Consider the following 21,069-nt stretch of genomic DNA (forward strand, 5'->3'; position numbering starts at 1 on the left):
GTGCAAGAAATTATGCACCAGGATTGTAGATCACAGAACACTGTGGAACTGGTTTGACAGATGGAAAACAAAAAACAAAAAACAAAACAAAAAAACCCAACTGGGACAGAGTGAAGTTTTCGGACCCGTACGAGGCCCAGCAGTGTTTAGGTACGCTTCAAGTATGGACACCATTTGCGACTTATAATAGCGTTCTCCCGCGGCGGAGGAAAAAGGCAAATGGAAGAACAAAACGAAACAAAACACCAGGGCCTCTCTTCAATTATTAAAAACAGCGGTGACATCTTTACATATCTTCCAGGTAAGACTAAGATCCTAAAGTGATTCTGGTTTCACTTCATATCCTGAATTGTTAAAATCTCACTTACGCTGTCAGGAAACAAGTCCTACGTTTCTCTTTTGATCCTCCCATCTCTCTTTTTTTAAATTTTTTAAAAGATTTTATTTATTTATTTGAGAGAAAGAATGAGATAGAGAGAGCATGAGAGCCAGAGGGAGAAGCAGACTCCCCGCTGAGCAGAGAGCCCGATGCGGGACTCGATCCCGAGACTGCAGGATCATGACCTGAGCCGAAGGCAGTCGCTTAACCAACTGAGCCACCCAGGCGCCCGTCCCATCTCTCTTTTGAAGTCAAACATGGCAAAGAGAGAACCTAAACGTCCATGTAATCAAAATAGCTGTGGCTGTTTTAAAAATAATTGCTTCCCAGGGATATATGATTCAGTAATTATCTGCATTAAGTTTTGGATTAGATATTTGCTTCTTGGATATAGTGGATATTTGATATTTAAGAGAAGCATGGATATTGCTATTGATAAACAAAATGAGGTCTGATAGGATCACTTAAGGGAACGTGGTCTTGACTCCGCAGCTGCGCACCGGATTGGCTCTGCGCGACAGTGACCACGTGCCTGGCTGGGGATATTCCTTTTGATTTACTCATCCGTCTTCAGGGTTGAAGGATGTAGAGTCAACACCAAAAATATCAGTAAATAAAAAACTAGAAACAAATCTGTGTCTATTCTCTGGGTTCTAGATTGCTGAGTTTCTAAGTTACATCTACAGAAAAATACTCTAAGCCACGCTCGTTCTTGGTTTCCTCTTTGTTTCCTTCTAACGCTCATATTTCATTTTTCCACTTGTCAGACATACAATACCTCTTCCCGTCATTCTTGCTGTTTACTGTGTTATCGATGGCAAATTAATGATGTAGTCGGAGATTTTAAGTCTCTCCCTTATAAAATACGTAAAATGATTCTGCCCGACATTTTTTTGGTGACTGCCAAATGAGCAATTATGTATATTCTTTTGGCCAGTGCCTGACACATGGTAGGTATTATTGTGCCTCCTTAGTTTGCATTACAAATGTACTTTTATATAATTTATAAACAAAAAAGAGCCTGTAGGCTATCACTGTTTCTTTCTTCTACCCCGAGAGAATTAAAAGAGCCCAGGTTCTCACATAACATAATAAAAAAATAATAAATAAGTAAATAAATAAAAGAGCCCAGTTTCCTTCATCAATCAGGTGGAACAGCTGTATTCAATAATATCAGATTATATAGGGAGATTTACAGTTTGCAATGTAACTCCACATTGCTCCTTATGCAGATCTGATCTTCGAATCCAGTGTCTCCAGCTTCATTCACCATTGCTATCCACCCTGAGTCCCTCTGTTGCTGTCAAATGGCAAGATTCCGTATTTCACAAAGCACATCATAGACATTGGGTCTTTGATGCCCCCTGTTAAGCAGTTGCTTGGACTTGAAAGACTCCACACCATCTACCTTCTGATGAGTTGTCTCTGTTTTAATTGGACCTGCTTGGGTGGAATCTTTCACACAAAAAACTGGTAATTGCTGTGACCTGCGGAAAGTTTATAGATTCTGCTTTTTATTCTTTGCACAATAATTTCATTTGTAACTGTCAAGAGGTAAACTGAGGCACACTGAAATTTTCAAGAGTCTATTTGAGCAAAGGTGGACTGGAATTGGGCAGTGCCAAACCAAAAGCAGTTAAGAGGATTCGGCGCACAAAAGCTAGGGAAAAGGCTGTATGCAGAAGAGGAGGAAGCAAAGTGAGGAAAATTATCTGATTGGCTATAGCTTAAGTGGTTGTCTTATTTGGGAAAGCTTAATGGCCATTTGAAGTTGGTTGTTCTTAAACTTAGTTCTTTTTTGGATATCAGTGCATTTACAGAAATTAACTCTGGCGTGGGTTTTGGTTTGCTTATATAGGCTGCCAAAGCATTCGAGCCAATTCTGTGTAATGGCCTCCTTGTGTACCTACTTTAACATATTATTTTGTTTTGTGAATTATCCTTTCTTTCTCTCTTCTCACCAAGTAAGTGGCAAACTGGAGAGAACATGTCATGTACAATGCAGGTCAAGCAATTTATCCACAGGCAGAATTCACTGGCCATTGTTTTACTAATTCTCTTAAATATAGAGTAATGGAGATACAGAATTTTAGGGTGAGAGGGGCATTGAAAGCCTGAATCTACTCTGTTGATCCAGTGATTAACTCTCCTTCTATGAACGCATGCCAAGTAGTAGTCTGGCCTGCATTATGCTATTCCGGAAACAACCAACACTCCAAACAACCCCACTCCAGTTGGTCACCAAGAGATGACCAATACATCTTGTGCAATCATCGGGGATAAAATGGTATCAGGCCACTTTATTCATCCCTGAAAAATGTTTCCCATAACTCTCAATTTAAAAATTCATGATGGCACAAAAAAGATGAAACCTCATAACACTAAGAAAACTGAAGCCAGCAATTTATTAAAATCTGAGAGGAATTTTCTTTAGCTACAGAACTAATTAGTTCCCCTTTCACTTTTTTAAAAGCTTGTTTGAGCTGATTTGCTGAACAACATCCATGTCCCATGGACATTTTACTGTCTAACATAAAACCATGGAGCTGAACAGGTACCGTGAAAGGAAGGGCTTCTCCTCACTGTTTGACGCTGTCTTGGATACGTAGGATATACACAGATTGCAAAACACTGTACTTGCTCAGGGGTGTTCAGACATGGCTGGATTGGTACTTCCTTTTTTACAAACATTCAAAGATCACAACTCTTAATAGATACTATGTGGCAGGTACTGAAGGCAGAGAGACACACACAGAGTAGGGAGGAAAATGAAGACTGGACACTGTTCTTTGTCGTTCCGCAGGGTTTGTTGCCTCTGCGTGAAGCCTTAGGGTAGCAAACAGGGTAGAATCTTGCATGCGTGCTGTGGCGTCGTTGGTCTCACTCACGTCTTCCACTCTTTTCTCAAGTCCGGAACCTGAATCTTGAATTTTCTGAGGAGAGCATCTGGGCTTCAGAGTTCTTACCAGGTCTCTTTACAAAGAAATAGACTGACAGCTGCAATCAACGGCAGTCCTGTTACACCTTCATCACGTTTCCCTTGACCAGAAATGCACTAAATAGGTTCAAGATTCGAAGCATTCAACAAATTAGGTCAAGACAGAGCCACGAAAATCATTCACAAGATTTCCATGACGAATATGGGAACACTGTACTAGCCAGTGGGACCACTTTCTGTGTTGTTGCATGGGTGTTTATAGCCACACAGATTGGAATAGAATGGAACCTATCTCCTGTCGGCAGAATCGCTCCAAAACAGTGGAATGATGAGTAACCATCAAAGGTACGGTAATACAAAATTGTTTCAAAATCAACTTGTCATTTAAGCACTCTGCTGCTCATTAAAATATAGCATAGTTGAAGAAATAAAATACATTTGAAACCTTCAAAAAAAAAAGTTAGTACAGAGCTGCTGTTTGTCTTTCTGAGAACTCTGGAGACTTTGGGAGAATTAATCAACACAGAGAAGAGCAGAGTCAGATAATGGAGAGATGGATTACCTGCCTGAAGCCTGATCTGGCCGGGACTTCTCAATTCCTTGAATCAATCACTGCCCTTTTATGGAAGGCTATTTGCTAGAAACCTGATGACAAACAGAATACTCCTGATTGATACATCATCTCTCTCGGCTCAGCTTAAGCATTGCTTCCTCAGGTGAGCCTTCTGTGACACACTGCAGCCCTAACCACCTCCTTCCTCTGCCTTCTACCCGGCTGCTCTGGTTCCTTTGTTCTATGTTGTTCTGTGCTCTCATGAAATGGTTTATCTCAGCGTGGGATTTGACGTTTTTGTATGTGACGACGATTAACCTGAGTCTTTCCTCTAATAATGATGCTGGTGATGCTGGTGATGGTGATGCTGTACATATTGAGATCTAACCATGTGTCGGGCATGGCTGCAGTCATAGTGAACATGAATTCTCATACTTGAAAACTGAGAAACAGAGGTGTAGATATTCCTACCTCGGACCAACAGATAAATGCTAATGGATAGTGGAAATTGCACTGGGGGATGGGGAAACCAATCACTAATTCATCAATTCACCCATAACATGAAATCTGAGAATGGGACTAGTAATCTACAAGCATCGAAGTGGGTGTTAAGAGCAGGGGCAAAGGCAAGTTAAGAGAAATCTGTGAGTTTTATATATGTAGATTCATCCTGAATCAAGAGTAAATTAAAAAAAAATACAAATCAATAACATGGGGCCTTTGGGGGAAAAAGTCTTTGGCATAAGAAAAATAGAGTGTTGTATGAAAGACTCAGAGGGAATCACACAAATGGCTTAGTACAGGAAATAAAAAAAATAGACGTCTTATTTTCAATAAGAGAGACAAAATCATGACCTGCATAGAAAAATAACAACAAAACATCATAAGGAGAGAGCAGAATAAGGTTGTAAAAGTTAGGTTGACATACAGAATGAAATAAAAAAGCAGATGCTTGACATGCCAAAAAATATATAGTGATAAAACCAAAATTAAAAAAAGTCACGGAAACCAAAAAGAGAAATCACCAGAATGAAAATCTGCGTTGGAAACACAAAATAATAGAATTAGTTCTGGAAAACTGGCTTAGCTACATAAGGGACCGATGGGAAAGCCTCTGCCAGGAGGAAGAGAGAGAGCACGAAGGCAGTTGGGGCAGGCACTCCTGGTGGTTGGCCAACCCCACACACACCCCCTTTCCCGGCACCTACCAGCTGATGGTGACATGTGACCACATCTGGCCAACAGGCAAAGAGATAGTCCTGGACTATATCCTTTCCAAATAAGACAGAACCATCACTGTGAGAAAGCCTCCTTTGCTTTCTGTTCCTGCCTCCCTGTTTCCTCTTCGGAATGCAGGTATGAATGTAGTTGCAGCGACCACATTAAAACTAAGAGGCAACAAGCCCACATGCCAAGGCTGGAGAAACAAAGAGATAGAATGAACCTAATGCACTGACTGATATTATCTTATAACCATTGCACTAGCCAGGTCCCACCGAACTCTGGCCCTTTTGTTAGGTAAAACAAACCACTCTGCTTGCTCCGTCCACAGTTTGCTGTGTTTTCTGTGGTTTACACCTGAACATATTCTTAACCCATAAAGACTAAAAAATTACAACGGTGAATATAGAAAACAGGAGGGTGAATTTAGTAATACCAGAAGTTTTCCAATTAAAAACCAGAGAAAATGAAATAAAAGTAACAAAACAAAATGTAAATAGAAGATTTTTGGCCTGACAAAAGATATTTGAGCCAGCTGGTCTAAACGTGTCGTCGTCTATCAGGCCAAATCAATAAAGGCTGACTCACTTTAAGGCATCGATGAGGAAGGAACTTCTTTTTAGTTAAAAGGATATATTAAAAAAAGCTCTACATGAATCAAGTTAGAAAAGCAGATCATCTAAAAAAAATAAACGTTAGGAACAATCTCTAGCTTTTCATCTCTCCAGAACCAAGTTACACCAAAAAAAAAAAAAAAAAAAAGTAGCCATATTAAGAGTTCTGATTCAAATTCAAAACCAAGGCAAAATTTTGTGTGTGAAGACTACAGAAAGATGTTCAGATATGTACGGGCTTATGAAAAAAGAAGCCACCCTTTATCATTATTAAAGGGAAAATAATTTTTTTTTTAGTTTTTAAAAATTTAAATTCAATTTAGTTAACATATAGTGTATTATTAGTTTCAGAGTAGAATTTAGTGATTCATCAGTTGCATATAACACCCAGTGCTCATTACATCACGTGCCCTCCTTAATGTCCATCACCCAATTACCCCATCACCCCACCCACCTCCCCTCCAGCAACCCTCAGTTTGTTCCTTATAGTTAAGGGTGTCTTATGGTTTGCCTCCCTCTCTGTTTTTATCTTATTTTATTTTTCCTTAAAGGGGAAAAATTTTTTGCAAGATATATTACATACCAGATGAAGAGAACTAAAATGAAAAGTAAGAAAAAAAAAGAAAAAAGAAATTGGGAAACTAGAATAACTCCAAATAAATAAATACATAGAGTAAAGCTGGAAAGTTGTGAGAACACATCTGATTTAAAATAAACAACCTCAGTAATTTTGAGAATTACTATTCCAAATGCAGTTTCTTGAGCAGAACCCTACATCCCTTGAGAGTGAGGGGTTGGCCATGTATCTGTCATTCAGGTTGTTTGTCCTCCATCTGGGGAGAGGGACAAAGGTTTATGCCCCTGGGGCTGCTGTAGTTCTCTCTGGCTAACACTGGCTCACCATCGAGCTTCCCAATATGGAGGCATCAAAATACGAGCTTGTTCTTGAAGCTCAGGCATGGGTGCCTATGGTGGTGCTCATCTCTTTTATTTTCTGTATCTTGATGCTTTGACACTTGGAGCTTTGCTGACCCTGGAGGGGTCAGCCAATTCCTTGAGTTAACAACTTGTCCAGAAGCACACCTTTCAAATACAAAACTAACCAATCCAGAGCCCATAATCCCACCACTTCCTTTATCCTGCTTTTACACTCCTGCCCTAATTGCTCCAAGACCAGGTACCAGTCAACTAAGGACAACTCCTATACCCTGCTGAAATTATTCAAACTAGTCCATCCTAAACCTGCTTAGCCTCCTTTATGTGTTCTTTCCCATGGTAACCGCATCAGGGGCTCTTGCTCACTCACTCTGCCTCTGACTGACCCTGGTGCTACCCTATGTGTCCCCGTGTATGACACGCTTCCTGTTTCTAGGGATCTGTGAGTCTAATACACTTCTTTCTTTGTAACAGTCATTTCTGTGTCTGCATGTCTTACCATACCTAAACCAAATCCCGATACCCTTAAAACTCACAGGGACCTCCTCATAGAACTCCCTGATGTGAATGGCGCACTCTCTGGCTGACCTTTGGAATCCCCCACTTCTCAACCTCTTACTGCTGGCATCTGCTAATCTCTCCTGGCCTCCCTTTTGGGTAGGGTCCAATCACGAGGGCTTGAGCCAATGTGACAGACACACTCCACCAAGCCAACTGGCACAAGTGCAGGATTCTCCCCATTGCAGCCCTTGCTTTCACGCGTAGCTTCCGGCAATCTCAGACCTTGTGTGGGAACTCACCTGGTGGAACACAAACACCAATCTCTGTCCTCCAGGGACACATGTCACTCACAATACTTATTTCCTGGCTCATGGTGGCAACTACAGGGCCTAGCCAGGCACAGATTCCCATGTTGCCTTATGCAAACCTTCCTTAGACAGTTCTCCTCACCCTTTCTCCTTTGGCTAGGATAGAAGGGAAATGCTACAGCTGTTAGGTCCATAATGCTCAAACTCAAGGGCCCTTTTCATTCCCTCTGGAAATGGAGGTGGGTGATGGGAATGATGGGTACTGAGTTCTGATAACTTTTTAATAAATACACAATGGGGGTGCCTGCTACTTCTACTTAGAATATGGAAGCACTTCTGCCTGATTTCCTCAGCTTTGGGGGCCTAAGCTAAAATGCCAATGAATCAGGAAAAACCTCTCTGTGTATCTTGCACTCCAGCACTAGAAGAAGAATCTCCATTGTGGGAAATTTAATATAGTGAGCTTTAGAGCTACTGAAATCTTAAGCAAGTAGTTTCTGCTTTAATCAGTTCTCTAGTACCAGTGAAATTTGAGGGAATTTCATTTAAAGGTCCCAGGGCATTTTATTCTAAAGTTGGAGAATATAGCAATACCAAATAATTTACTTCCCTATGATCATATTAAAATGCACTGCACAATTCTTTAATTACCATCTCCATCTAATTTTCTAAGAAGTTTGCCCTAATTGCATTGTTGCTATGCATGGATGCAAATAAGATGTTGGTTGTTTCCCTTGTAGCAAACGACTGCTTCCAATACATACAGGTCTATTCTCTTGTCAGAAAGGCCAATATGGTTCCACGTAACCACTGAATGTTGTTGCCCTATCACAAATGACAATAGCTAAATCCAGAAACCAAAGAGCACATTGCTTCCCACCAAGCCCAACCCCACCACACACATACACCCACACATAGAAAAGAAACGTCCGCAAAGAAAGCAGCGAAAAGCAGAAAATTCCCTGAAGACTGGCAAGATGGAGGTGCGAATTGGACATTTGTGGAGTGGCACTAGCCAGAAGGTATGTGAAACAAACAGCCCCCGGCTGCTATGCTTTGCTTTCACAAAAAGATTTTAAGGTTGGTTCACAAACAGGTGTGAGAAGGAAGAGACCGAGGAGAAGAGGGAGGGGGTGATATACGGGCAACTGGCAACCACAGATAGCCTTGTTGTTCTTTTAGAGATGGGAAATAGATGCCTTGGTATGGGGGTGGGGGTCATCTGCCTCACTCCTCTTAGCTGTTCCCGTTGATTCCTGGAAGGCACACTGTAGTTTGAATAGGTGTAGGCAGGTGCTGGGGGAAGGTTCAGGGGTGGCTCCCGTGAGGGTCTGATGCCTGGTTAAAATGCTTTTCTCTTTTCCAATCAGCTAAATGGAAGATTTGTCATTTGTAAAATTACCTTTCCTTAAAGTCACATTTATATTCCTATAGGACATAAGTAAGAATAAATATTTCTATATATGAATTTTTATATATGCACACATATGGGCACTTATTTTAGTTGATTTCACTTGGCATATTTTGTCCCTCTGCAAAAAGCCTTTGTTATGGAACACCTTATGCAAGTGTACTATAGTCGTAAAACTCGGAAATCTGTATTTTTCCAATCTTGATGTGGGCTTGGAATTTAATTTTGTAGATTGGATTATGTAAATGGCCTAAATGAAATTTTAAGTTTTGTAGATCAGGGATGAGATCTGGAGTCAAGAGATCAAACTGATCAAATTGTCCTCTCACTTCTGCTTGAGGGAGCTTTGGGTGGTAACACTTACTTATATTTACTTGTGATTCTTTGTACGTCAGTGAATTATTTCTTTAGCTAAATGGGCAATTTGGGATTGATACACTTTTTTTTTTTCACTGAAAGCTCCTGGAACACTCAGGTTTATGAAAACAAAGCTCTTTATTTTAACATTCAGAGAAGAAAGTGACTTTGTAGGTGAGTGAATCTCTTTGGCAAATTTTGAAATAAGTCATGTTCTCTCCAAATGCTTTAAATATTAGGATTGCAAATTTGGCATATTGTCAGCATGACATTAGTTTATCCCTTGACTATACTGAAGAAGTTTCTTAATACCTTGGATGGTACTTTCAGAAGGACAAAGAGATATACTGGCTTCTTCTCTAGCCTACTCTTCACAGATATTTAAATTTTGCCTGCTGAGCACCTATTCCCCCTTCTGTAATAGCATTCAAATTTTCCTTGATAGAAGCAGCTTGTTTAGGATTGCCAGTTAAAATACAGGACTCCCAGTTAAATCTGAGAAAGAACAAATTTTAGAGAAACAACAAATAACATGTCAATGTAAACATGTCCCAAATATTGCATAGGACATACTTACACTAACACAATATTCATTGTTTATCTGAAATTCAAATTTAACTGGGTATCTTGTATTTTCATTTGCTAAATCTGGCAACTCTAACACTCTTCTACTCTCAGTGCATTTGGTCAGGTGTGGCTGATCCCACTGCTCAGTTTCGGGGGCAGGCATGTGACCATACTCTGCCAATTAGAGTATGGCCATAGTGATTGATTCGGGAATTAAGTCTATCATTATGCCAGGTCAATAAGAACACTTCTTGGCCCTTTTACTGGAACTTTTTGGGGGAAAGAAGCCTTCTTTTCCATTGAGATTATTCAGGAAGCAAACCTAGAACTGCTAGAGAATGATAGGTACAAAGAGCCTGACTAAGAATGAAGTTAACACAGAGAACAAGGGACATAGAGTCACAGAGTCAAGAGACATAGAAAGAGACTGAATCTTGACATCATTTGAGTTCCTTGATAAGGCTGTTTCTGAAGCTCAAAACCTTATTTGAACCAATAATTTTCCTTTTTTATTTAAGCCCATTTGAATTTTGTAGGCATTTTGAAGTCTTCAGTCTTAGTCCTCTGTTTTCAATTTGTATATTCTTGTTCCGCTTTCATGAAATGTAAATGAGATGAATTGCTTTATGACAATTTGGGCACAGTGAATCACACATTTCTTTATTTGTAAAATTAGTTCTAGGTCAAAACCTCTTCTCAAATTTTTGGGAAATATCACACCTTGGAGACTCTTCTTATCCTTCCCTGAACAGTAAAAGAACTAGAGAGGAGAAGGAATAACATTCCCTTATATGGATATACCATATTCTGTTTATCCATTTATCAGGTGATAGACATTTGGTTTGTTTCTACTTCTTGGCTATTATGTATAGTGCCTCTATGAAGATTCGTGTACAAGTTTTTGCATGGACATATGTTTTCACTTATCTGACATTGCTTCTTGCTATCACTTGGTGTCACAATTAGGCATGGTCTTCTCTTAGGCCTAGGGCTCTAACACATGACAAGGAATGGCATTTCTGCTCATTTTTCTTTTCTAATTTCTTCTATCTAAAATTCATCCATCACTTTCAAGAAGACCTCTGTAATTACTTTATCAATCAATGGTTCAAAACTTCTCATAGTCTTCCATTGTCCTCAAAATAGAGCCCCAAACTTTAACTTTTAAGATTTTCATTAATATGTGCTTCAACTCCAAATAATATTTAACTGCTCCCCCTGGACACGACAAAATCTCTGGATGATCCTCCTAGATTGTCAAGATCTTCCCTAGTCCAGTAGCCAGCCACGCTCATTTCTCTATTGGACTCGGCTTTATATTCACTTTCATCTAGCCATCTTCACTTAGATGGCTTTCTTCCCTTCTGTGAATTTTTCTAAGTCCTAAACATCCTCTCTGTTATGTAAATCTATGGCAGAGTACTTTGCCTTTTCTTGACTTCCAAAACATTTAATGTCTATACCACTCGTGTTTGTATTTAATCACTAATTGTCTTATAATGTTCTGTAACTGCATAATGGGCATGTGCCATATATCTCTCGCCATATGAAAGGTCCACAATGGCAGGCATTGTGTCTAAAAGGAGGCAGATGTAAAAATATAAAAAGTCCAGTGATGGCTGACTTCTGATTCTAGTAATAGATGGTTGGGTAATTCAGAGCAACCTTTCCAATAAGGATTATTTGAAAAACTGGGCAAAAATATTTAAGTCTGACTTAATCGCTGAACTAAGACACCTGAGTTTGTGTAAAAAGGCAGTACTGTAGTCTTTTAAATATATCCTGAGACGTTTGGATATTTATTGGAGCCCAGACCTCGCATGATAGGCAACAAAATAAAAATCCTAGATGGACTTTAGATCTAAATGTGAAAGGCTAAAGAATAAAACTTCTAGGAGATAATTTAGAAAATATTTTAATGGTCTCAGGATACAGAACTACTTCTTAAATAGTACATAGAACACACTTAGCATAAAGGAAAAGATTAATAAAACTAAGAATTTCTGTTTATCACAATAGAAGAGTAAAAAGGGAATCATGGAATAAGATATTTCTCATACATAACCAAGAGCTGATAACCAGAACATTAAAAACAAAACAAAACAAAAAAAACTCTTATAAATCAATAAGAAAGAGACAACCAAATGGAAAAATGGGCAAGCAGCTGGAATAGGCACTTCACAAAAGAGATACACAAATGGGTTGGCATTTTCTACCAAATCATAGAAATGTGATACACATTCAAGTATGTTCACAGCAGCATTATTGGAAATAGCTGAAAACTGGAAACAATTCAAATATCCATCAATAATGGAATGGATACATATATTGTGATACCTTCATATACTATACCTACCACCATATAGTATACAACAAGGAAAATGTACACAGTGTAGCTACACCTAAACATGGATAAAACATAGTTCGAGTGAAAAATGTCGAACTCCTATATGTGTGTGTGTGTATATACACACACATGCAGGCAGGCATATATATTTGTTTATACACAGGCACACATACACACACAAATACAGATTCTATTTATATAAAATACAAACTGTCATAGTCTTTAGAGTTGAATGCCTGGGTGGTAAAAATGGAGAGTAAAGGAGGCATTGCCATATCTTTAAAGATAATAGTTACTTTTTGTGGGGAATGAGGGGAAAACAATCTACAGATGATACTAAATGGGCCTCTGGGGCTCTGGTAATGTTTTATTTTTTGACTTCAGTGATGGTTATGACTGTATGCTTCTTAAACTTTACCCTAAAAATAATTTAAAAGAAGGAGGACGAAGAGGAGGAGAAGGAGAAGAAAGTGTGAGGGACTCTCCCCGCCCCCATTTACTTTTTTGGTGACCTTAGGCAAATTGTAATATCCCTTTGAACCTTTTTGCTCATCTATAAAATGGAATTATGTTACCTTATTCACAGAACTTTCATGCGAATTATGAGATCCTGCATGTAATGGCAATTGATAAAGATATAAAGCACTTTATAAATTTTGAGAAAAATAATAGTATTATATTAATATCTAATGCCATTCTGGAACTGTAATAGTCATAACAATAGTCAGGTTTAAATAGGTCTTCAAAGATTACTCTGTATATGCATCTGAAACCTCAGAATAGAATTGAGTTAGGAGGAAACATAAAGTTGATTTGTAATAAAGTTGATTTCTTCCAACTTATAAATTTTTTATTTATTCTGTACGCTGAATAATGGTGGTTCTTCCAGAGAGAAACTCAGAGAATTCCTGAGTTGATCATGACAAAACACTGCTCCCCAGATCCTTGAATAAACATTCCTTGAATTGTTCCAAGTCTTAGACTAATTTCCAGAGTTGTTAAAAAATTACTTTTGACAATTTTTATCCATGTTCCCATTGCTTTTATGGAAAAGTGGGTTTTCAGAGGCCCTTAATCTACCTTTCCTGCTGATGTCCTTCTAATGTCTCCAATCCTGACATAGCTTCCTTTTCCCATCCTGATGACTTGCCACTTAGGGATCTTCCATACAAAGCCTGACACAAGTTCTGCCAGAGTTGCCCCATTAAAATAAATAGCTGATAGCCACTTTCTGTCAGTACCACTCATTGCTTTGGAGACAATAGTTCTTGCCTATTTTTTTTTTTTATGTTATGTTAATCACCATACATTACATCATTAGTTTTTGATGTAGTGTTCCATGATTCATTGTTTGCGTATAACACCCAGTACTCCATGCAGAACATGCCCTCTTTAATACCTATCACCAGGCTAACCCATCCTCCCACCCCCCTCCCCTCTAGAACCCTCAGTTTGTTTTTCAGAGTCCATCATCTCTCATGATTCGTCTCCCCCTCCAATTTCCCCCCCTTCATTCTTCCCCTCCTGCTATCTTCTTCTTCTTCTTTTTTTTAACATATATTGTATTATTTGTTTCAAAGGTACAGATCTGTGATTCAACAGTCTTGCACAATTCACAGCCCTCACCATAGCACATACCTCCCCAGTGTCTATCACCCAGCCATCCCTTCCCTCCCATCCCCCACCACTCCAGCAACCCTCAGTTTGTTTCCTGAGATTAAGAATTCCTCATATCAGTGAGGTCATATGATACATGTCTTTCTCTGACTGACTTACTTCGCTCAGCATAACACCCTCCAGTTCTATCCACGTCGTTGCAAATGGCAAGATTTCATTCCTTTTGATAGCTGCATACTATTACATTGTATATATATACCACATCTTCTTTATCCATTCATCTGTCGAAGGACATCTTGGCTCTTTCCACAGTTTGGCTATTGTGGACATTGTTGCTATAAACATCAGGGTGCACGTACCCCTTTGGATCCCTACATTTGTATCTTTGGAGTAAATACCCAGTAGTACAATTGCTGGATCATATGGTAGCTCTATTTTCAACTTTTTGGGGAACCTCCATACTGTTTTCCAGAGTGGCTGCACCAGCTTGCATTCCCACCAACAGTGTAGGAGGGTTCCCCTTTCTCCACATCCCCGCCAACATCTGTCATTTCCTGACTTGTTAATTTTAGCCATTCTGACTGGTGTGAGGTGATATCTCATTGAGGTTTTGAAGAAAGAGAAATTAAGGAGTCGATCCCATTTACAACTGCACCCAAAACCATAAGATACCTAAGAATAAATCTAACCAAAGAGGTAAAGAATCTGTACTCAGAAAACTATAAAATACTCATGAAAGAAATTGAGGAAGACAACAAAGAAATGGAAAAACATTCCATTCTCATGGACTGGAAGAACAAATATTGTGAAGATGTCAATGCTACCTAGAGCAATCTACACATTCAATGCAATCCCCATCAAAATACCATCCACTTTTTTCAAAGAAATGGAACAAATAATCCTAAAATTTGTATGGAACCAGAAAAGACCCCGAATAGCCAGAGGAATGTTGAAAAAGAAAAGCAAAGCTGGTGGCATCACAATTCCGGACTTCCAGCTCTATTACAAAGCTGTCATCATCAAGACAGTATGGTACTGGCACAAAAACAGACACATAGATCAATGGAACAGAATAGAGAGCCCAGAAATGGACCCTCAACTCTATGGTCAACTGATCTTCGACAAAGCAGGAAAAAATGTCCAATGGAAAAAAGACAGTCTCTTCAACAAATGGTGTTGGGAAAATTGGACAGCCACATGCAGAAGAATGAAACTGGACCATTTCCTTACACCACACACAAAAATAGACTCAAAATGGTTGAAAGACCTAAATGTGAGACAGGAATCCATCACAATCCTAACGGAGAACACAGGCAGCAACCTCTTTGACCTCAGCCGCAGCAACTTCTTCCTAGAAACATCGCCAAAGGCAAGGGAAGCAAGGGCAAAAATGAACTATTGGGACTTCATCAAGATAAAAAGCTTTTGCACAGCAAAAGAAACAGTCAACAAAACCAAAAGACATGGCGCCTGGGTGGCTCAGTTGGTTAGGCGACTGCCTTCAACTCAGGTCATGATCCTGGAGTCCCGGGATCGAGTCCCGCGTCGGGTTCCCTGCGCAGCGGGGGGGTCTGCTTCTCCCTCTGATCCTCTTCCCTCTCGTACTCTCTGTCTCTCATTCTCTCTCTCTCAAATAAATAAATAAAATCTTCAAAAAAAAAAAAACAACCAAAAGACAACCGACAGAATGGAAGAAGATATTTGCAAATGACATATCAGATAAAGGACTAGTATCCAAAATCTATAAAGAACTTCTTGCCTATGTTTTTTTCTGCTTTCCTGATCACATTCTCTGTTTTTTTGGCATCAAACTCCAAATGATCAGACTATTTGGGTAAGATTGCATTTCTCAGTCACTCTTATTAACCCTATTTTGTTTAAATTTCTATCTAGCCAGTTACAGTACATCTTACCCTTTCATTCCTGACTGTCTAATTTCAATATCTGTATGCTCTACCAAGTCTTGCTTTAGATAACTATGTTTCTTTAGGCTGTGGCCTCTGTGTTTTTCACTCCTACACTACATTCCTCAAAGAGCTCTTTCCTTCCCCTGGTGTCGGCTGCCACAGCCATACTAATGATTTATAAATCTCTCCAAGACTTCCCTGATCTAAACTCAAGTCATATATCTCTCAATGTCTTTAAGACATTTCCACTTTGATATACCTCCATTAACCCTAACACAACAGCCTAAATGGAACTCCTATGAAACTGGCACATCTATAGTCACATTTAAAAATGATTTTGACATCTAAAAGAATTTTAAAGGTAAAATAGCAGTCACTACAAAAAAAAAAAAAAAAAGAAAAAAAGAACCAAAGGAGAGTTTCCTAATAACAAACAGCAAAAACAAAACAAAACAAAAAAACAACAAAAACCCCCCCAAAATTAATCCCTTCTTCAACGTTATCTTCTGAATCTTTTGAAATCGTATCATGGCAGCTAACCAGATAACTCTCCCTCTCATTCTTGAAACTCCCCTAAACTCTCCCTTAAGCACAGCATATGCTGGATATTGCTTGTCTTGTTACCATTCCCTCCACCCCCCGTCTCATGGTCTTATCTATAAATAACTCTCTGTCCTTTCCAGTATGAATCAATCAGATCAGGCTTCTTTATTCTCCCTCTCATGTATTACCTCAATTCTACACAGTAAAGCCTTAGAAATTAACCTGGCAAAGATGGAATTCTTCTTAGAGCTTAAGGGAGGAAAAAGATAATGTGAACAGTCACATATTAATATTATTTTTTCTATTACATCATGATATTCCAAACCAAATAAGCCTTTCTATTTCCTTCCTCAAATGACACCGGGCACTGGTCTCCTTGGTGATTATCATGACATAATCTTTAGGTTTTAAGTGGCTCCTTAAGACTTCATGTATGAACTTAGAAGCAATTTTGAAGAAAAAGTGCTATTATGAGTTGTACTGATGCTTTGATTTTTTTATTTTTTATTATTTTTTAAAGATTTTATTTATTTATTTGAGAGAGAGAGTGAGAGAGAGAGAGAGAGCACAAGAGGGGGGAGCGGGAGAGGGAGAAGCAGACTTCCCTGCTGAGCAGGTAGCCCAATGCGGGACCCGATCCCGGGACTCCAGGATCATGACCTGAGCCGAAGGCAGTCGCTTAACCAACTGAGCCACCCAGGCGCCCATGCTTTGATTTTTTAAAATGGATTATATTATTATAATAAGACAGAATATCCAAAATAACCAGCCATAAAGAAATACTGTCATGACTATGACCAGACCAGAGAATAAGGATGCCTACTTGTATTTACATTATTCAATAAATTACTGAAATATTTACCATGCATTTACTATTTGCAAGGATGATTCTTTGAATTGGCAGTGAAGGGAGACTCAGCAAAGGCTCTTGAAGAAAAATGGGCTTTGAAATAGTCTAAGAGATTACAAAAGCTACAAGAGTAACATCTATGTATGCCCAGCAGCAAGTATGTTCATTAGACCCAGTGAATCCTGTTTGCTATAGGCTTGGACACCTGAGAAGGAGGACAATGTCTAGCACGCAGTTATTCATCAGGAAGCATTTCAAAGAATTAATTGGATTTAAAAAAATAAGTAATGGCATAGTATAAAATACAGAAGGAATGAGAAGTTAAGGCCATCCAGTTGATCATTCTGGGAAGCTTACACATTTTTGGGAAGCTATAAATAGTAAATATTTTTTTTAAGAAAATGCTTCCATTTTATATGATAGGAACCTTTTCATAAATTAAAATCTGAAGAATAGTGGGATATAGTGAGGACAAGCGCTCCTATCCATGTATAGTTTTTATAATTACTTATGTCTTCTTCTTTTTAGGCAAAATATTAATCACAATAACATGGATTCATATACAAAAGAATAAGTGAGGGAAAATTCCTAATTATCGTTTCAAAGAAAATAAAAAATGAATTCGTTAATAAAATGTGAACAAAATAATTACTGCTCTTAGTTAATACTAACCCAATATGGCTCCTTTCCTTCTTACCTTTATGTTTCTTTCTCCCCTTTCATTCATAAATCCTGAATATTTTTCCTTTGAAATATCTTTTGTGGAATTTCTATTATGTGTTTGGCTACAGAATTCAGCATCTTCTTCCTTAAAAAGCCAGAAATCAAGCAGAGACAATAACAGGAAGTTAACAACAACAACCCAAAAATAAAAACCAAAGGAACCCATTTTAATAAGCTAGAAGTAGAGCTAATCTTCAGACACCATTATGGGATAAGGAATGCCAAAAGCAGCTAGGATGGAGCCGGACCCATGTGAGTGTGGGCAGCAAAGAAAAGAAATGCAGAAGGTAGGGAATAGACTCAGTGCATCAGATCTCAGAACATATCTTTATAGAGGGCCCTCACCACTCTAAAACAAAAAATTATAATTTTATTTTCAAGAATGAGTCCAGAACTAGGCTTCTCCTTTTACCCATACATACTGTATTTCTAGCTCTGTCCCAAAACTCTAGCTAATTTTCTTTTTTTTTCTATCTGAATTGTACTTATCTTTCCAAAATTTACTCTTATGCAATCTCCTCCAGAAAGACCCGAATTCTTTACTTATATGTTCTCCTTGTTGTATGTAATTCATTAGTTACATATAAGTATCATGGCTCCAAAACGTAAGTTTCTGGGGAAAAAAGTACATTCCTTCTTTGCTGCCTATGCTCCTTGGTCAAATGTTAAACATATTTGTGGTGGGAAATCAAGAAATAACTGATAGATTGACTAATATATTTATGTACAGTGTATTATACATGTAATTTACATATAATGTAGATTAATGAAATGGCATTTAATTAATTTCTGCATCAAACCAAAGCAGGTATCTTCCTAATCGACACTTTTGAGGTGTTAATCGGTCTTAGAATTGGTGTCTATTAAATTATGACTTGGCACCTCACTTTCCAGGAAACAAGATAGCATACTGTCGTCATTGTTGCATTGAGTGTTTATTAGCGAAAAGATTTTTCAGGCATCCGAACAGAAATGTGTATCTTTCCGTTATCAGTGTCTGTTGCACACTCTGAGTTGGAGATTATCATTTAGGAAGTTTATTAGGAATGTTTTTGGGACCAATCAACACCCTTGAAAGGCATAGGAAGAAGCAGGATTGGCCCAGGGAGGAGTCACTCAACGGTGGGGGAAGTGGAGAGTTCTGAGGCCCTTCAGATGAGTTTTCAGTTGGGTGTAGGGGCCAGATTTGATACCCTGTATAAATCCATCAGTCACTGGATGCAGACCGCCTCCAGAAGCAGGCATGCCCTTAGATGAGTCTGCTTTATTTAACAGAGGTGGGGTTTCTGCTCCCTGGAGAAAGGTTCCATCATGCTTGGAGAGGAATCTGGCCGGTCCATCACACATTCATTACAGTCAGCATTTATGTTGTTATTGTTATTTCTTATGATTTATTTGTTGGGGAGATTTCTCCTCCCTCATTTAGATTACTTTGTGGGTTCAAACCATGTCTTCTATATCGCGGTCTCTCTAAAACCTGGCACAATGCCTACTCGTCATGGGTATTTATAACTGTTTGTGGCTGATAGTCATATATTAAAAGCAAGCTTTATCTTAAATTCTGGTATTTCTTTAAAACCATTTCATTTGACCTTAAAATGAAAACAGGCTTTTGAATCAACTGCCTGACAAAACTTCATTCAGAGAAGTGTTTGGGTCTGAATTCGGCAGAAAGAGGAGGGATGGTGGAGGTGTGGAGCCGCTCAGTGTGGATTTGATACGGGGCAATTACAGGCCGGGATGGCCGCTGTCAGATTTCAAGGAAGGACTTCGGGAGGGTCCTGACCACTGCTGTGTGATCACTCACAGAAGAGTGCTTTCATGGGGGGCTCTTTCAGATTCACTGAATTCTCAGTGCTTCCAGCAATGCTGAGGAAGGTCAAAGCTGCAAACCACCTGCTTATGATATTAGCTGAGGCATTTCTCATTCATTTGGACCCATAGTTTATTCATCCAGTGTAATAATGTAGCAAGTGGAATTTTTTTTTTTAAGTAAGTTCTATGCCCAGTGTGGAGCTTGAACGCATAACCCCTGAGATCAAGAGTCACATGCTCTACTGATTGAGCCAGCCAGGTGCCTAGAATTGGATTTTTTGGTGACCAGAACATGAAGCAAAATTAGCCAGAGGAAAGAGATCTGAATTTAATTCTTTATGGATATGTAGCTTCAAGGTGGTTAAGGAGAAGGCATGGCTTTGGAGTCACAAAGATCTGGATTACACGGGGCGGGGCATCAGGGTTATTTAATTGTGATGCTGTGTTCCTGTCTGACCTGCCTTTGCTACCCAGCTCCTGCCTCTCCATTTACCTGGCACCTGTTCTGGTAGGATTAATTTTGGCTCCAAGCTCTGATGCCTGATCTGAACAACCAGCTGGGCCTCTCAGGCTCTGAAATTTTGATCCACTTCAAAGCTGTTCTAAATATAAACTTTTCTTTCTATATCCAAACCCAAAATGAAATAAGATTGTGGAAATTCTAAAGAGTTCCGCCTTCTTCGCTTGCCTTTATGTGGCCATTACACCATGTACCACATGGTATGATGTGTTAAGGTTTAGGTCACCCACCTCCACATCCAAAAAAGCCCATAAATGCATATAAAACGCACCTTAAATTAAACAAGCATCTTCCTAAGACCCGAATCTTAAAGAGAGCCTCTCATTTGAAATTCTTTGTTTCATTTCACTTTAAGAGGCAAAGAAAAGATCCTAGGGCTGTTAAATTCAGGAATAATATAAAATGTAGAAGGAAGAAATTGTATATTCTACCTTTGATGTTAAAGATGCGAGAAGGCATCACAAAAAAACATGAACCACGTTCTGACCCTGATTTGAGAATAAAGAACTCCTAAATATTTTGCAGTGAAACACCAAACTAAAGATTGTGAGGGTGGGCAAAGATCATCCATCAGTCTGTGAGTCAGAGCAGGGCTGTGTCCCAAATGCCTATCTGGTGGCAAGAACTTGAAAGTCCAAGGTAGGGGAGGGATGGGTGTCTGGGTCCAGCAGTCTCTTAGGTAGACCCAGGGGAATCCTGGGTCATTTAAGTGCTTGGGACAGAAAACTCCTTTCCACACTCATTACACTGATTTTAGAATCCTCCCTGGTCGGCTGCGGAAGTTCCAACCTCAAAGGGAGAATTCTTTTCCTCTCGCAGGCAATGTACCTAAATAGCAAGAGAGAGGAACAGTGATCCTTTTTTTATGGTGCCTTCTTGGGTTCTCCCCTCAGGCTTTCCAAAGTGTCTCAACACCCTTCTTAACAGTGGGGCATCGACCACATCTGACTGCATTCGTCACT

The sequence above is a fragment of the Halichoerus grypus genome, chromosome 5, assembly GCF_964656455.1.
Source record: "Halichoerus grypus chromosome 5, mHalGry1.hap1.1, whole genome shotgun sequence".
NCBI lineage: Eukaryota > Metazoa > Chordata > Mammalia > Carnivora > Phocidae > Halichoerus > Halichoerus grypus.